Raw genomic sequence first — 4,963 nt, forward strand, 5'->3', positions numbered from 1 at the left:
CATCACAACACCAAACTTAAATTTTTGCTTGTCCCTAAGCAACTGAAAATCAAGTAGGATAAAAAGAAGAGAATATACTATAAATTCCAAAATATCAATGAAACTTAGTTCCAATTAGATGAGTGGGACTAGTAGCTTTTTGTCTCTGAACAGTTTTGGCATCTCACTTTATCCTTTGAAGTTCAGAATGATTGGCATCTATAGGAACTCAGAATTTAGATAGTGTTATTGATTCTCCTAGTTCAGTATGTTGATTCTTGAACACAGCTACTTTATGAGTCTTGGCCATGGCCCTAAGCACTTTGTTTTCCAGTATTACCACTGGATACATAAATGCCATAGACACATAACTGGGTGAACCTTTTCAGAATGTGACTCAGCTTTGCTAGAGTCCCCAATTAGAGGTGTCCAGGGTTCATAAGCACATTCTTTTTTCTTTGGATCACGACTTTAACTGCTCAGTCTCAAGCTTTTGGCTTGACACCTTCACGCCACAAGCACATGGTTAGCAACAGCTTGGTTTAGCCGCTTAGGCCAGGATTTTATTCCTTTGGGCCCTCATATCCATTAATGCTCAAAGCCTTGGATCCTTTTTACTCTTTCCTTTTAGTTTAAAGGGTTACTGGCTTTTTGCTCTTGCCTTTTGGTTTAAAGAGTTCTTGGCTTTTTCTGCTTGCTTTTTCTTTTTCTTTCTTTTTTTCTTTATTTTCGCCATTTTGTATTCTCTTTTTTTGCAAGCTTTTGCTTTTTTCACTGCTTTTTCTTGCTTCAATAATCAATTTTATGATTTTTTAGATTATCAAATAACATTTCTCCTTTTTCATCATTCTTTCAAGAGCCAACAATTTTATCATTCATAAACAACAAATTCAAAAGACATATGCACTGTTGAAGCATTCATTCAGAAAGCAAAAAGTATTGTCACCACATCAAAATAATTGAACTAACTTCAAGGATAAATTCGAAATCATGTACTTCTTGTTGTTTTGTGATTAAAAACATTTTTCATTTAAGAAAGGTGATGGATTCATAGGATATTCATAGCTTTAAGACATAGACACTTAGACACTAGTGATCATGTAATAAAGACACAAACATAAATAAACATAAAGCATAGTTTTCGAAAAACAAAAAAATAAGAGCAAGGAGATTAAAGAATTGGTCCACCTTAGTGATGGCGGCTAGTTCTTTCTCTTGAAGATCTTATGGAGTGCTTTAGCTCCTCAATGTCTCTTCCTTGCCTTTGTTGCTCCTCCCTCATAGCTCTTTGATCTTCTCTAATTTCATGGAGGAAGATATAATGCTCTTGGTGTTCCACCCTTAGTTGTCCCATGTTGGAACTTAATTCTCCTAGGGAGGTGTTAATTCGCTCCCAATAGTTTTGTGGAGGAAAGTGCATCCTCTGAGGCATCTCAGGGATTTCATGATGAGGAATTTTCTCATGCTCTTATTGATGTCCATAAGTGGGCTCTCTTGTTTGGTCCATCATTTTCTTAGTGATGGGCTTTTGAGATGAATCTCTCCATCTCCCATGACTCAGAGGTGAAAGCAATTGCCTTCCCTTTCTTCTTTCTAGAGGTTTCTCCGGCCTTAGGTGCCATTAGTGGTTATGGAAAAATACAAAAGCAATGCTTTTTCCATACCAAACTTAAAAGGTTTGCTCGTCCTCGAGAAAAAGAAGAAAGGAGAGAGGAGAAGAAGAAGAAAATGGAGGAGATGGAGAGGTGTGAGTGTGTCGGCCAAGGGGGGAAAGAACTGTGTATTAGTGGTTGGGTTTGGGAGGGAAGAGTGGTGAAGAGGTGATGGGGAAGAGAGATGGAGGTGATTGGTGAATGGTATTTGGGGAATAGTGTTATGAAAAAGTGTGAGGAAGAGAGAGAGTAAATTGAGTTAGGTGGGGATCCTGTGGGGTCTACAGATCCTGAGGGGTTAAGGACTTATCATACCTGCTCCATTTAGGCGTGTAAATGCCCTTAGAGTGCAATCCTGGCATTTAACGCCAGACTGCTGCTTGTTTCTGGCGTTAAACGCCATCTTTTCTCCCTTTCTTGGCGTTAAACGCCAACTTGGTGCTTGTTTCTGGCATTTAACGCCAGTCTAGTGCTTGTTTCTGGCGTTAAACGCCAAGCTGTAGCTTGTTTCTGGCATTTAACGCCAGCTTGATGCTTCTTTCTGGCGTTAAACGCTAGTCTGATGCTTCTTACTGGCGTTTAAACGCCAGTAAGCTCTTCCTCCAGGGTGAGCTATTTTTAATGCTATTTTTCATTCTACTTTGATTTTTCAGTTGTTTTTGTGACTTCACATGATCATCAACCTAAAGAAAACATAAAATAACAATGGAAAATAAATAGTTATAATTAAATAACATTGGGTTGCCTCCCAATAAGCACTTCTTTAATGTCAATAGCTTGATAGTGAGGTCTCATTGAGCCTCACAGATAATCAGAGCAGGGTTGGGGCATCTCAACACCAAACTTAGAGTTTAGTTGTGGCCTCCCAACACCAAACTTAGAGTTTGAATGTGGGGGTTTTGTTTGACTCTGTATTGAGAGAAGCTTTTCATGCCTCCTCTCCATGGTTACAGAAGGAGAACCTTGAGTCTTGAATACAAGGTAGTCTTCATTTAACTGAAGGACCAACTCTCCTCTATCAACATCAATCACAGCTTTTGCTGTGGCTAGGAAAATCTGCCAAGGATGATGGATTCATCCTCATCCTTCCCAGCGTCTAGCATTATGAAATCAGCAGGGATGTAAAGGCCTCTAACCTTCACTAGCACGTCCTCTACTAGTCCATAAGCCTTTTTCATTGATTTGTCTGCCATCTCTAGTGAGATTCTTGCAGCTTGTACCTCAAAGAGAGGGGCATGAGGTTTATCCTTGACCCCAGGTCACATAGAGCCTTTTTAAAGATCATGGTGCATATGGTACGAGGTATGAAGAATTTTCTGGGATCTAGTTTCTTCTGAGGTAATGTCTGCCTCATTAATGCATTCAGTTCATTGGTGAACAAGGGGGGTTCATCCTCCCAAGTTTCAATACCAAATAACTTGGCATTCAACTTCATGATTGCTCCTAGATATTTAGCAACTTGTTCTTCAGTGATGTCTTCATCCTCTTCATAGGAAGAATATTCATCAGAGCTCATGAATGGTAGAAGAAAGTTTAATGGAATCTCTATGGTCTCTGTATGAGCCTCAGATTCCTTTGGTTCCTCAAAGGGAAACTCCTTTCTGTCCAGAGGACGTCCCATGAGGCTTTTCTCACTGGGACTCACGTCCTCCTCACTCTCTCCAGGTTCGACCATGTTGGTCATGGTTATGGCCCTGCACTCTCTCTTAGGATTTTCTTCTATATTGCTTGGGAGAGTACTAGGAGGAGTTTCAGTAATCTTCTTACTCAGCTGACCTACCTGTGCCTCCAAATTTCTAATAGAGGACCTTGTTTCATTCATGAAACTTAGTGTGGTCTTGGATAGATCAGAGACTATGGTTGCCAGGCCAGAATGGCTCTGTTTAGAATTTTCTGTCTGTTGCTGAGAAGATGATAGAAAAGGCTTGCTATTGGTAAACCTATTTCTTCCACCATTATTATTGAAGCGTTGTTGAGGCCTCTGTTGGTCCTTCCATGAGAAATTTGGATAATTTCTCCATGAAGGATTATAGGTGTTTCCATAGGGTTTTCCCATGTAATTCACCTCTGCCATTGCAGGGTTCTCAGGATCATAAGCTTCTTCTTCAGAAAATGCTTCTTTAGTACTGTTGGATACAGCTTGCAATCCATTCAAACTTTGAGAAATCATATTGACTTGCTGAGATAATATTTTGTTCTGAGCCAATATGGCATTTAGAGTATCAATTTCAAGAAGTCCCTTCTTTTGAGGCATCCCATTTTTCACAGGACTCCTCTCAGAGGTGTACATGAACTGGTTATTTGCAACCATTTCAATGAGTTCCTGAGCTTCTGCAGGAGTTTTCAGATGAAGAGATCCTCCTGCAGAATGGTCCAATGACATTTTTGACAACTCAGATAGACCATCATAGAATATACATATGATGCTCCATTCTGGAAGCATATCAGTAGGACACCTTTTGATCAATTGCTTATATATTTCCCAAGCTTCATAGAGGGACTCACCTTCCTTCTGTCTAAAGGATTGGATTTCCACTTTAAGCTTGCTAATCTTTTGAGGTGGAAAGAATTTGGTCAGGAAATCACTAACCAGCTTTTCCCAAGAGTTCAGGCTTTCCTTAGGTTGTGAATCTAACCATGTTCTAGCTCTGTCTCTTACAGCAAAAGGGAAAAGCATAAGCCTGTAGACCTCGGGATCAACTCCATTGGTCTTGACAGTGTCACAAATTTGCAAGAATTCAGCTAAGAATTGTTGAGGATCTTCCAATGGAAGTCCATGAAACTTGCAATTCTGTTGCATTAGAGAAACTAATCGAGGCTTAAGCTCAAAGTTGTTTGCTCTAATGGCAGGAATTGAGATGCTTCTTCCATAGAAGTCAGAAGAGGGTGTAATAAAGTTACCAAGCAACTTCCTTGCATCTCCACCATTGTTTTTGGGTTCGGCCATGTCTCCTTCTTTTTCGAAAATTTCTGTCAGGTCCTCTCCAAAGGGTTGTGCTTTAGCTTCTCTTAGTTTCCTCTTAAGAGTCTTTTCAGGTTCAAGATCAGCTTCAATAAGAATGTCTTTATCCCTGTTCCTACTCATATGAAAAATAAGAGAACAGAAAAGAAGAGGAATCCTCTATGTCACAGTATAGAGATTCCTTTATGTGAGTAGAAGAAGAGAAGAATAGAAGAAGGAGATGAGAGAGGGGGAGAGAATTCGAATTTAATTAAAAAGAGAAGGAAAATATTTTTGTTTTTATTTTAATTATTAGTTAGAATTTGAAAATTAAAAAGAGATATAAGATTAAATTAAAATTTTAAACAATTAGTTAATTAAAACAAATTTT

The 4,963-nt window shown here is 39.1% G+C and overlaps 1 non-coding gene across 1 annotated transcript; it reads left to right on the forward strand.

The window, feature by feature from the left end:
* The first annotated feature begins 4,068 nt into the window (after positions 1-4,068).
* LOC148567491 (small nucleolar RNA R71) lies at positions 4,069-4,176 on the forward strand. Its single transcript, XR_015882360.1, has one exon. It is a non-coding gene; the product is annotated as a small nucleolar RNA R71 (small nucleolar RNA).
* The last annotated feature ends 787 nt before the right edge of the window (positions 4,177-4,963 follow it).

This window comes from Arachis ipaensis, chromosome B4 (assembly GCF_059453495.1).
Source record: "Arachis ipaensis isolate K30076 ecotype BB chromosome B4, ASM5945349v1, whole genome shotgun sequence".
Lineage (NCBI taxonomy): Eukaryota > Viridiplantae > Streptophyta > Magnoliopsida > Fabales > Fabaceae > Arachis > Arachis ipaensis.